This window comes from Emydura macquarii, unplaced genomic scaffold (assembly GCF_026122565.2).
Source record: "Emydura macquarii macquarii isolate MOO-44397 ecotype Brisbane River unplaced genomic scaffold, CSIRO-AGI_Emac_v2 contig_318, whole genome shotgun sequence".
In the NCBI taxonomy this organism is placed as follows: domain Eukaryota; kingdom Metazoa; phylum Chordata; order Testudines; family Chelidae; genus Emydura; species Emydura macquarii.
In genome coordinates, this window is record NW_027130455.1 from 540,893 (window position 1) to 555,302 (window position 14,410).

Sequence of the window (14,410 nt, forward strand, 5' to 3'; positions counted from 1 at the left end):
GAAACAACTCACATTTTAGAAATTTCCTGTTATCTGCTTATCTCATGAGATTTCTGCCATTTTAGGCTGAAATCTCGTGAAAAATAGATTGCAGGATTTTGGCATGATCACATCCAAATCGAAATTTCATCTTGAACCCAAAACACAAACACTAGCCTAAGCCTAACACAGCTCATCAGCTCCTACAGACCTAATCCAATACCCGGTCTGTAGTTCCCTGGATCCTCTTTCTTCCCTTCCTTGAAGATGGGCTCTATATTTGCCTTTTTCTAATCATCAGGCACCTCCCCCAATTGCCACAAGCTTTCAAAGATAATAGCCAATAGCTCTGAAATCACATCAGCCAACTCCCTCAGCACCCTCAGATGCATTGCATCTGGCCCCATGGACTTGTGTATGTCCAATCTTTCTAAATAGTCTTGGATCTGTTCCTTCAGCACTGAGGGATGTTCACCTCCTCCCGATTCTGTGCTGTCCAGTGCAGTAGTCTGGGAGCTGACCTTGTCTGTGAAGACAGAGGCAAAAAAGGCATTGAGTACTTCAGCTTTCTCCACATCCTCTGTCACTAGGTTACCTCCCTCATTCTATAAGGGGCCCACACTTTCCCTAATCTTCCTCTTGTTGGTAACATACCTGTAGAAACCCTTCTTGTTCCCTTTCACACACCTTGCTATCTGCCAATTGCGCTTTGGCCTTCCTGATTTCATTCCTGCATGTTCGAGCAGTATTTTTATAATCCTCCCTAATCATCTGACCAAGCTTCCACTTCTTATAAACTTCTTTTTTGCATTTAAGTTCACCAAAGACTTCTTTGTTAAGCCAAGTTGGGCGTCTACCATATTTGCTATTCTTTCTGCATATCGGGATGGTTTGTTCCTGTGCCCTCAATAAGGTTTCTTTAAAATACAATGAAGAGTCATCCTAAAAATAACCTGTACTATTAAGGCACTGGGAAGTGTAGAAACCAATTGTCCTGCTAAGACATCAATAGTAAGAACTTTTTACAAAAAGCAGCTGAAGAACAGAAGTTGAAGCCATAAAGTACTCATGAGCTTAACAGATGGAGAGGAGAGCAATTTTAGGTGGCTTTTGTCCAGAAAGTATTCCAGAGACTAAGATTTTGTGATTATATCTGATGTGAGTCAGGGAGAGGAAAAGCCCTTGTGAGCCTAAAACTAAAATTAAAGAGAAGTTTAGTTTGTTTTTGTTTTCTCCTTCTATAGCTGAGACATGTTGGGAAGATTATTTTTAAAAATTAAAGAGGCTAAAAGGCTCAGGAGATCAGCAACGGGGTACCCAGCACTTCAGTTCTAAAGCAACCTTTCAAATTTACTGATGACCATCATGCTGTTTATTGTCCAATATGAAGTAAGCCTCTGATTTCAATTCAGTTCTCAGTAAGTTAGTGTCTATATCCCAAAATCCACCACCACAGATAGCATGGATAAGTGATATACATATAAGCACTTTACTAGATAGATATTGAAGTCGGAGTAGCAGTTGCTCATTGTACATTTACTAAAAAGAGCAGTATTTTCATTGGAAGATGCTCTAGACTTGTTCTTTTTTTAAAGAAAGCAATGAAATATGAAATTTTTCTTTTATTAATAATTAAGTGTCACTGTTTTCCTTTGTACATAAATAATTCATGTGCTGTAATGATACAATATGCAATCTTTCAAAAACCATTTACCTAACAAATGATTGTTTCCTTATTTGCCAAATAATTAAGAATTTATCCAAATACTGCAGCTTAGCAGTTCTGGTCTTTTGCCATCAGCTACGCTTTGATCCCTCTAAAAAAACCCACTTTCTATTTCCAGAGCATGAATTATTAAAATAATAATAAATTACACTCTATGTACCATTTTAACTAATGTTGAATAACCTCATCACATGCTCTAATTAAATTCAGAATGTTCATACACGCACTGGAACACAACTTTGTTTTCATTTTGATACACTGAGGTCTTGGCGTCTTTTTTTTTTTTTATTATTTATTTGAAATCCTTCCATGAGCATCAATAGGTCCAACAAAAATGTTAAACTGTCTTGTCCTCCTTCATACTCATACATATTAAAAATATTAAACTCATTGGATGAAGTTATTCAACAGAATCAATGCCATTCAGTCAGTTTACTAATTGTTCGTATAATTGATATTTGATAATTGATAAAATCGTTCATTGATAAAAGTTACAAATATAAAACTTCAGCAACTCAAAAATCGACCTTATTCATTAGCAGCAGCATATATGCTTTGTATATATTACACACAAAACACTATGTTAAAAGAACATTGTTAAAGTTACAAAGTCAAGTACTCAAAACATAGGAAGTGCCAGAATTAAGGTTGCTTGTGTGTATGCATTATTATGCATTTAATTACATGATCACATACTATTTTTTCCACAGGACCCCTACATCGTTTAATGCAGAGAATGGATGGTGCTCAATTAATAGGCATCTATTCAATATTTAGTTTTATCTTTGTTGTTCAATGTGTGGCCCTAGACTATATTTACTACATGCTATTCAAACCCTGCTCCAAAGACAGAATTATTAATTTCCTCATAGGTTTTTTCTATGCCACTTATCACTATAGTAGTACCCAAGTGATTCACGAACATTAATTATCTTCACAACACTCCTCTGAGGTGAGGGGATGGTATTATCCCCATTTTGCAGATGGGGAGCTGAGGTACAGAGAGATTGAGGTCACAAGTCTCCACTTTAATTCTGAGTGCCCAATTTGAGAGGTCTGGGATGTGTTTATTCAGAATACTTACCATTATATAGCACTTTATACATTCAAGCACAGCTCCCATAGATTTGAGTTGTAGTTGCGAGTGCTCAACATGTCTGCAAATAAGATTCCAGGTCTCAAGTTGGGCACAGTGAAAATGAGAAACATTTACTAAATACCTCTGAAAAGTTTGGTGTAAGTGACTTCCTCAGCATCTCACAGGAAGTCTGTGGTGGAGACAGGGATAGAGTCTAGTTCTCAAGGGCCACACTGAACAACCTGAACCCTAAGATGGTCCTTTCTCTTCCTGCACTTTTCTGCCTCATTCACTACACACCTTCTACAATGAATGAGGTATGGCTCTTACCCACAACAACCTGTTTACTACACAACCCTGATTCTTCCCCAGAGGATGTCCATTCTATGCACTGAATGAGGCCGGAATCCTGTGGAAAAAATAGTATGTCATCATGTAATTAAAGACTGTATCGCAGTGCACATGCACAAGGAAGCTGAATTAAGGTTGCACAGGCAATCTTAATACTGATATTTCCTAACTTCTGAGTGCTTGACTTTGTGACTTTAGTAATATTCTTTCAGCATATTTTTGGGTGCAAATTTTCTTGTTTTTAAAAAGCAAACTGAAAAAACAAAATTCCATCATGTGGCATCATCTTGTGACCCATATAAGTCATCAGCAGAGTTGGAACCTTTAGGTCCAGCACACAAACCTCTGCCACCTGAGGTAATAGAGTAACTGACAGCACTATTAGGTTGTCATCCTCTCTGTGGCTCAGCACTAGAGGAGATTGAGACACACACTTTGCCAGTGGGTTTCATGGGTATTTAGCTGACAGCAGAGAAATGGTCAGACTCAGAAATGTTGGGTTTCATTCCAGACTCTGGAGGGGAGTGTGTCTAGTGGGCCCATTCCTCCCACGCTTGACCCCTCCAATCTGTTCCTGCACAGTTCAGTCTATTTCCCACCATGGCTCCTTGCCCCAGTCCCATTCTCTTTATCTGGCCAATCCTTGTGTCCCCATCTGGGCTCACTGTCCAAATCCCAATCTCCACCCTTAAATTACAGTCACTTCCCCCCTCCACACCCAGTCCTAGTCTCTTTACTTAGCCTGTCCCAGTTGTCTCCTCCCCACCAAATTTCTCTCTCTTCCCTCCTCCCTATCACTGGTTCCCTGTCCCAGTCTCCCTCACGGGGCTTCTCATACAATCTCAGTCCCCCACCCAGACCTCCTCCCTGGTTTCTAGTCCCAGTCCTTTTGCCCAGTCACTTCCAGTTCTCCATGCCAGCTGCTAGTCAGATCTCTCCTCCCCACTGCCCTGATTCTTCCTGCCACTGGTTCCTACTTCCAGTTTCCCTGACCATCCAGTTCCAGTTTCCCCTCCCCCAAAGCTCCTTGTCTGATCTTAGTGTCTCCTCCCCTATTTTTCCTACCAGTTCCCAGTGTCAGTCTCCCTCCCATGCAGTCCCACCCTGCCCTCCCCACCAGCTCCCAGACTCCTAACCCAGCCAGTCCCAGTCACCTCCCTCAAAGTCCTAGTCACATTTTTACGCCTCAACAGTCCCAGTTTTACCAGACTTCTTGTTCCAATCTACTCCTTTTCCTCCTCCCAAAGCTGGTTTTTTTCCCCTCCATGTTTGAATCAGACAGCTTCCTCTTCTGTGCTGCCTGGGCCCAGAAGGGGGTCATGAGAGTACAGGAGAGAGAGAAGTTCTTGCTCTCAGTTCTGGTGCCTAGCCCCACCCCATCGCTGGCACAGAAAAGCTGAGGACAGCCAGTACAGTGCAGGTAATTCTGAACCCCCACCTGGGCCCTGGGATGGAGCCTGCTCAGTCACTCTGTGGGGATGATGCATGCCCAGTCTGGTCAGCACTAGGCGCTGTGAGGGATGGCGCCTGTTCAGTCACTCAGTGGGGATAGTGCTGACCTAGGAGCTGTGAGGGGATGGAACACGTTCAGTCACTAGGGGCATCATTTCAGAAAAATTCAGGGAAGAAAATTTCAGGGAAGAAAATTCAGCAAGAAATTCTTCCTTAGTCTTGCTCTCAGGAATGACCGATCGTAAGCTTTTTGAGGCAGGCATTGTCTTTTCGTTATGTCTTTGTACAATAGAGCCCTGACCCTTCATTAGGCCTCCTAGGCAATACTATAATACAAATCAATATTAATTATTTTTGTAACAATAATAAGGAGAAGGCAAGAAATCCCAATTCTGGAATAACCAGCCAATAGAGGGTTTTTTGTTTTTAAAAACCCTATAGATGACTGGAAAATCTCCCCAGCACTGATCCTTTGAAATGATTAAGAGGTTTGGGCTCTAAAACTACTGGAACCTCCAAGACCTGCCTGTATCTCAAGGACATTTACAGAGTTACATGGAACAACAATATTTTGCATCTATGTAGCATCTTGCATCCACAGGCCTCTCAGCATTTTATAAATACAGAAAACCCTGCGTAGTAGGAAGGTATTATCATCCCCGTTTAAGAAATGGAGAAACTGAGGAACACAATGGTAACTTGTCCAAGGTCACACAATAAGGCCACAATCCTCCTGATGAGAGCCACATGTGTGCAGAAGACCACCCATACAGAATTAATGGGGCTCAACATGGACTCAGCGGTCCACTTGCCCAGTTCACATTACCGGATCAGGATATCAGTTTATGGCAGAACCCAGATCCTCTGAGTTGCAGTGCTATGCACAAGACTATTTCTTCCCTCTCATGACGGTAAATATGAAGCTCTTATCTCACAGAGAATGTGAGGGATTTTTGTTAATAACACAGTGATCTTTGATATATCTCCACTGGCTGTAGTGGAGATAGATACCATGACTGTAAAATGCTTTGAAGAGGAGAAACACTGAGGCAAAAGAAGGAGCAACTGGGGGCAGCTTGGAGGAGCAATTTAAGGAAAGAAGAATGGGGTGACTAGAAAGACTCAGGGGAAGAAAAGAGGAGGAGGGATTGAGGAGGAAGAGGAATGCAGCATGGAGCAGCAGCAGCAGCAGCACGAGGAGAGGTTGAAGGAATATATGGAGAACAGGAGAAGGAGAATGAGCAGAAGTTAAGGCAATGTCAGGGAAGAACTAAAGAAAGATGACAGATATTGGCCCTGATTTTCTACTACTTTACACCTCATGTTGTAATTTACACCTGTACACAAAGTGAGTGACTTTGAAAAGGTGGAAAGGACAAAGCAAGGTGCAAGACAGAGGAAAATCAGGCCCTCAATACATACAGGGAAGGAAGATGAAGAGGAGAGGGTGAAGGAATATGGATGAAAAGGAGGACTGAAGGAATGTGCTATGACTCTATAGTATCTTTGAGCTTGTTTTGGTTTCAATCTATGATATGGGTGATCCTGACAAGCAACAGAGAAAAGAGTTACGGCCAAGAGGCAGCATGTTAAACAGGAAGCAAGATAAACAGAGACCACATACTGTAGCATAAACAAATGATCTTTTAGGCCATACAATACACTACCACTTTAATTAAGTTATGATACTATTGTTGAGCCTTTGGCATGCTTCCCACTGTGTAAACATTTCTGGCTTGCATAATCCATAATTTTATTAGAGCTACTAATTGGAACGGAGGGGCAGGCAGGCATGAAACTATTTACAAATGCCAACTGAAAACCACCCATAGGCTATCCAGAGAAGTGCAGCATGTGATGGCAAAGCCATCTAGCTGTGGCATGTCTGTGCACTGTAGCCATCCAGTGGAAGTACAGAGCATATTACCCGTCTATGAATAATAATGTTTTATATCAGCACAATGACGTATGGTGATCTCCTGTGTGTGTTACAGAACAACATCATGTGAGTTTGAAAGAGCTGCTGTTAGAATATCCAGTTTGTCATATGATAGTTTTAATTATCTCTAAATTGTTAGTATTTTTATCACTATAAAGTCTAGTAGCTCCATCAGGGCTGTATTGTGCATGGGGTGGTAAGATCTTTGAGTCCCTTCCTCAAAGAGCTTACAACTTAAATAGACAAAACAGACAAAGGGTGGGAAGACAGGCAGAGTGAGATCAAATGACTTTATTAAGGTCCTAAGCAGTAGGCCAGGAATAGAACTTAAGGGTGTGTCCACTTTGCAGTTAAAATCCCACAGCTGGCCCATGCCAGCTGACTCGAACATGCAGGACTTGGGCTACAGGGCTGTTTAATTATGGAGCCTGGGCTCTAGGAGCCCACAAGGTGGGAGGGTCCCAGAGCTCAGGCTGCAGCCCAAGCCCCAACATCTCAAATTAAACAGCACCATACACTGACACCCACAAACCCAAATCAGCTGGCATGGGCTAACCATGGGTCTCTAATTGCAGTGTAGACAAACCCTAAGTCTCCTGACTCCCACTCTAGTTCCCTATCCACTAGACCACACACTGCCTCCCTAAATCAGCCATGAGAGATGAGGAAGGTGATCAGGAACAGTCAGATTCATCTAGGGCAAGTCATGTCTGATCAACCTGATTGCCTTCTATGATGGGATGACTGGCTCTGTGGATGTGGGGAAAGTGGTGGATGTGATATATCTTGACTTTAGCAAAGCTTTTGATACAGTCTTCCACAGTATTCTTATCAGCAAGTTAAAGAAGTATGGGTTGGATGAATGGACTATAAGGTGGATAGAAAGCTGGCTACATCATTGAGCTCAATGGGTAGTGATCAACGGCGCGATGTCTAGTTGACAGCTAGTAACAAGCGGAGTGTCCCAGGGGTTGGTGCTGGGGCCAGTTTTGTTCAACATCTTCATTAAGGATCTGGAGGATGGGGTAGATTGCACCCTCAGCAAGTTTGCAAATTACACTAAGCTGATGGGAGTGGTAGATATCCTGGAAGGTAGGGATAGCATACAGAGTGACCTAGACAAATTGGAGGATTGGGCCAAAAGAAATCTGAGAGGTTCAACAAGGACAAATGCGGAGTTCTGCATTTAGGATGGAAGAATCCCATGCACTGCTACAGACTGGGGACTGACTGTGGGTAGGCATCAGTTCTGCAGAAAAGGACCTGAGGGTTACAGTGAACAAGAAGCTGGATATGAATCAACAGTGTGCCCTTATTGCCAAGAAGACTAATAGCATATTGGGCTGCATTAGAAGGAGCATTGCCAGCAGATCAAGGGAAGTGATTATTCTCCTCTATTCGGCATTGGTGAGGCCTCATTTGGAGTACTGTGTCCAGTTTTGGGCCCTCCACTACACAAGGGATGTGGACAAATTGGAAAGAGTCCAGTGGAGGGCACCAAAAATGATTAGGGGGCTGGAGCACAAGACTTATGAGGAGAGGCTGAGGGAACTAGGCTTGTTTAGTCTGCAGAAGAGAAAAAGGAGGGGAGATTCTTGAGGGGGATGAGCAGCCTTTAAATACCTGAAATGGGGTTCCAGGGAGGATGAAACTAAGCTGTTTTCAGTGGTAGTAGAAGACAGAACTAGGAGCAATGGTCTCAAATTACAGTGGGGGAGGTCTAGGTTGGATATTAGGAAAAAGTTTTTCATTAGGAGGGTGGTGAAGCATTGGAATGGTTTACCTAGGGAAGTGGTGGAATCTCCATCCTTAGAGTTTTTAAGGTGTGGCTTGATAAAGCCCTGGCTTGGGTGATTTAATTGGGGTTGGTCCTGCTTTGAACAGGGGGTTGGACTAGATGACCTCCTGAGGTCCCTTCTAACCCTAATCTTCTATGATCCCTGAATGATTTCCCATTCTCCTAGGGCACATGATCCATTACCAGATTATTCTCATAACTGTAGCTGTAGCTTTTCTTTAATGATTATATTCAGACTAACACTTTGCATTTCTAGAGTGCTTTTAATCTGAGGTTCACAAGATGTTTTTCATACATTAATAAACAAGCCTCTCAACACACCTGTGTGGCTGAAACGTATTATCTACATTACATAGATGGGAAAATTGAGACACTCCTTCTACCTTGTACACCTGAGCAAACTGGGTGTAAAATAATATGTTATCAGAACTCTACCCAATCATTTACTTTGCACAGGTGTAAGTGGCAACATAAGGTGCAAAGTACTGGAGAATCAAGCCCAGAGAGTTTAACTTGCTTGCCTACGTCACACAGAGCTAGGAATAGAACCTAGAATCTCAGGCTCCAAGTTCTGTACTATAGTCACTATTTTTATTTAATTTTTATATTTTCCTTTGGGTTTGTACAGAGAAAGGCTAAAGGACAGCTGTAGGCACTTTAATATAACCATAAAAAGTCTCACCTTATATGTAATTCTTAAAAATAGCAAATCCACCATGACTCAGTTCCACCTTCCCCAACAAGGATCAGTAGTCAGAATTCTCCTTTAGGCAGTGTACTAGACATTAAGTAATGATCTTATGTACAAGCCTCCCAAGTACATAGGGGTATTTATTGTCTCCTTTATTTATTACTTTTACAGGAATATTTACAGTTTACTACAGTATGTCCACAGGTAAATGCATATGTACAATGCACAGGTTTGAGGTGTGGTAAGAACCTAAATATCCAGGTAAGAACACCTACACTTGGCACAACATTGTTCTGCATAAGAATACCTGCAGGTACTTGGTGCAAAATTGTTATATGCTGATATTGATGTACACTGATTCCTCTTTGAATCTTTTCTTATCTTAGCAAGTGTAAACTGCTCTTCCACAGTTTCAGGATCAATACCAATTTACATCTCAGGTAATGGGCTGGATCCTGGCCCCCATCCAACCTGATTTGTTCTACCCAACACGTTCCCAGAGGCAGCCAGGAGTTCTCATAGCTGTGGCCCTAGCAGGAACACAGGAAGGAAGTTTCATTCCTGAACTCTTTAGCAGGAAAGCACCTGGGATAGGTGTCTGCCCAGCAGAGATCAGCAGCTCCCCTGGAGCAGAGATTTTCCTCTGGCAGTTAAGGGGGTCTCAACACCTTGGGAGGAGAAGCTTCAGAGGAGCTCAGATTCTGTAAATTAAAAAAAAGCTTATACTCCTGCACAGCCACCAGTAATATTCTTTTACAGGTAGTCAGAAATATCAAACAGTGACCAGCAGCAGTGTTGACTGGGAGAAAAGATTCAGACAAGATTTCTGAAGATTATATCCCATATTTTTCAAAGAGGACAGCGAGATCTGCCTTTCCAGGAGAACATCTGCCCAGTACCATTTTCAAAATGGTTATTTGGCTGTGATGCAACCCATGAGATTTTCTAAATTGCATCTCTTTTGCTACTTTCTAATCCACCAAAACAAATACTTTGTTTTGTTTTTTAAAAGCACTTATTTTGTATGGATTCTTCTTTTTCTGAACTGTTAGCCTAAATATATTTCAAGAATGCACTGTCATGATGCTACTGATTTTTCTCTGGCACACTGTACATTATTCCTGAGAAACACTAAACATTTATGAGGGTTAAAAAAAAAAATAAAAACCCTCAATTCTGTTTCTTGGTTTCCATTGCTACAAAATGGCTAGTAATGGGAACCAATCATGAATGACAATAGGAAAAAGCTAGATGTTATTTAACTACACTAACTCCTTTTAACATTTGCTCTAGTAATATTACTTTTAAAAAACAATTCCTTTATATCTTAATCTTTCATTATTCTTCTTTTCCTCAATCACGTCAAGGCATGGTATTTAATTTCTTCTGCTGTCAAGTCTTAAATGATCTCTTTCATCAGCTAAACACATTTCATAACATATCCTACAATATCATCCTGAATCTCTCATTTATCCACCTCCTGGTTTTTATTAAATCATTAGAGACGGTGTTCCTTTCCAGTTCTTTGCAATCTGATCATCAATGGTGTGGTCAAATCATTAAAATACAAATAATTAATTGAGACCTTTAAGAAATATTGCAACATAATGCTAAACACAGCCCTGGTCATTCAAGATTAAATATCTATCTATTGCTATAATACATCAAATATGCTTTGCTGGAACCTAGATTTTCTACAAAATGCAGAAAAAATCATGACAAGAAAAAGATTAAGAAATCAAAGATGGCATCAAGTAAACCAGTAAGTCAGTGGAAAAGACTTAAAAACATGGTACAGGATAATTTGCTCCAGCTATTTCTAATTAGCTAAGACAGTGGCTCTCAAACTTTTCCATATTGTGGACTATTTCTTAAATCAGATATTCTCATGGGTCACCTCTATTTCTACCCTCCTAATCCAAATGTTCCACCTTCCCTGCAACACATATTGCATAGTGCGTTGTTACATGAAACAATTTTAAGATGGCGTTATGGAGACAAAATGAAAATAACTTTGTTTTAATGCAGTGAGTGCGTGTGCTTGATTATGTCACCATCATTGTATGTTTGTGCCATTTATCTGCTCTCCCAAGGTAAAATACCTTCCTTTTTTTACTACAACCCATCCCTCATTGCTTATAGCTACCACTACAGTCTACTCTCGCCAGGTCACTTTGTAGTAGTTTAATTCTAGCCTCTTATACTGGGCTACAACTAAGAAGAAACAACATTGCTGGGAAACTGACAAAGTTTCACCAATGTGCCAGTTGCAGCACCATGGAGCATCTGCCAATGTTGCACAGACTTGAGTCTGAGAACTAACCTGCAGTGTGACTAAAGATGATGTATGTCCATGAGCCTTGTAATATTTTAATGTATCCATTTAAGATGATTACACTCAACTACTGTATTTTGTATTGTTCTCTGAAATGTTGTTTGTACCAACTTAACAGTCTAATCAACTCTACATTCAAAACTGCAACCAACCAAACCAATCCTATTCATCATATCCTTCCTGGCATCAGCCTCTGTGCCCTGGTGAACTATTGACCTAGTTTGACACCATCTTCTCCTTCACACTCCATTGAGAATAAAAGTAGCGCTTTCATGATTACAGAATCCACAGCACCAAGTCAGTCCAACTACTTTGAGTACTTACAATCATAATTCTACATTTCTATATGGTAAATGTAGCTTAATTTCCACACATGGATAGAAATTTGCACGTCCAGGGTGCAATGGATGCTATTAGCACATTGCCTCCTTCTATCCAAGCTACTGAAATGTAACAACAATTTCTGCAACTAGGAGCCACATGGTAATAATTTAAGAGGAATAAATATCCCCACTGCATTTCAAGAAGAATAGCATTTAATTAACAGGGACCAATTATTTAAAGGTCTTAATAGGCAATTAGGCTCAAACACAGTGATATCACAAAGATCACTCTCTTTGTAATGTACTGTATTCACTCATATGAGAATTTTAATTAGAGTACAACCAAGAACACAGTTGAAGTGCTGCCCTTATCACTCCACCATTTTAATAAACAAAATTAATCCAATATTTTTTTCTAATGTTATATAGGTAACTAATAAATTGTAGATTAGACTAGACTAGACTAATGAAAGGCTAGACACTCAAAGTTTCTCTCTATACAGTATATTATTTGTGTTATAAATTAATATTTGCAGAAGGAATACCACTTTTCCTATAAAATGGACCACTGACCTGATTGACTAAACATTCTTAGGCGCTTTTAAGAAGAGCATTAAGACAGGACAAAAGGGTGTGTTGACAGTCCACTGATACATGAGCTGTGTGAATTCAATCACCCAATGACAGCACTAATTGACTGAAGAAACACACTCAGAAGTGTGTTATAATATGGTGCCTTCATCTCCTCAAATTTATTTCCCACACAATGACCATATGAATGTATTTCCATCCTCCTCCCTCCAGTGAGATGATTGTCAGGAGCAGTAGGCTTATAATGTGCTATACTTGGTTAAAAATCTTAGGGCTAGATCCTCAACTGTTGTAAGTCAGCTTAGCTCCACTGATATTAACTTGGAGCTATGCTAATTTGCACTAAGTGAAGAGTTCTCCAAGATGCTATATCACAGAGAGAAGCCAGTGTTCATTTCAGAACCAGTATTTGCCCACATGAAAAAGAGGCTGGATATGGCACGGGGGGTTTTCTGCGGAAGTCACGGAAGCTCTATTTTTATGTTCTGTATTCAGACCTGTGACGGGGCACATCACTGACTGCTTGTCTGGCGCCCCCTTCTGCGGGTTAGCTCTGGAGGCTGACGCACCTTCCGTGTTTGCACACCATCACACTCTCTCTCTCTATGGCAGTGGTTCTCAACCGGTGGTACACGTAAGACGGCTCGGTGGTACACGAGGCGTACCCTGCCGCCAATTCCGCCGCCGAATCCCCCCCCCCCACCGCCGCCGAGAAAGCTCACTGCCGCCAAATCCTTCCCCCTGCCACCGCCGAGAAAGCTCACTGCCGCCGAAAGTTCCACCCACCGTGCCGCCGAAAACGGTCAAACGGCAGCAGTGTTTTGGTGGCGGGCATTGATCCCTCCACCCAACCCCACCGTTGCCGAAAGTGTTCCCCCCGCTTATTTACCAAGTTCCACTTGGGCCAGGTACAGTCAGGTCAAGCGGTACTTGACCTGACTGTACCTGACCCGAGTGGTACTCGGGAAAAAAAGGTTGAGAACCGCTGCTCTATGGTCTGCAACAACTCCAGGAACTGCAGCGCCCTCTTCATGACTCAGTCCTCCAGCCAGGTCATTCAGCATTCCCCCCCTTCCAAGGTAAATCAAAGTCTTTCCTTCAGCAGCCGTAGGCGATCTTCCCATTCTCTGCCCCAGGTGCCACTCCTTCAGTGGCTGGTAAGGGATCCTGGGCCGACCTTCTACTCTAGATTCCAGTCATGGGACCCTCAGTTCTGGGTCAAGTGACCAGCAGTTCTGGACTTTACTCTCTCAGCCCTCAGTGCTCCTTCCCCGGACTGCTTCCTACCACTCCCGGTTCCCCACTTTCTTTGAGAGTACCAGCTCCAAACCCTCCTCCCTCTTTGCCCCTCTTTGCCCTTTCCCAGCAGATACCTCTATCTATTGCCAGCTTCCTGGCTTTATAGGCCCTGCCTGTTCCCGCCCAGCTGAACCTGCTTACAATCAATTCCCTGTTCCCTGATTCCCCCTCCAAGTGCAGCTTGTGGACTTCATAGATCTACCTGGCCACCTTAACCCCTGCCAATTCTGTATGGGGTGGCTACCCCATCACAAGCTCCTGATGGGCAAAGTAAAAAAGAGATCCATTTTTCCTTATACAAATTGTCAGGATACAATATTACAAACAGCTGCTGCACCTTTGATATGAGATTTCAGCAGCCTCCAAAAATTGACACATTCCAACTGACTAGATTAGATAGAGCCTTTTGAAAACAACATCAAACCAATTATCTGTAAAAGTGCAATTAATAGTTTATTTTTCAAAGTAGTATCTGGAAGTTAAAAAAATTCCAAGAAATAATCGCAATTAAAAAGCAGCCAGGTGAGAGAAAAGAAACACATTTGCTCCACTTCTATTGAACAACAAAATAACTGCTAACAGTTCAACAGTAGCAGACAGTCACATAGAGTGACATTCATCCAAAAGCCTAACAGAGTTTATGGCTCCTCTTTGATGCATCACACTTAGACCAGATCCTAGATCTCCCTGTGGTCCTAGAGCTTTCCTCTGACAGCACAAAGGGCTGAAAATATGTCCTAATTGGTCAGCTGACAATTCCCATGTAGATGGGAGATTCTCGACACTCAGGATATGGGTAAACATAAGCGTGGGAAAAATGGCTGAGATACCTGTGCATCCTGATTCCT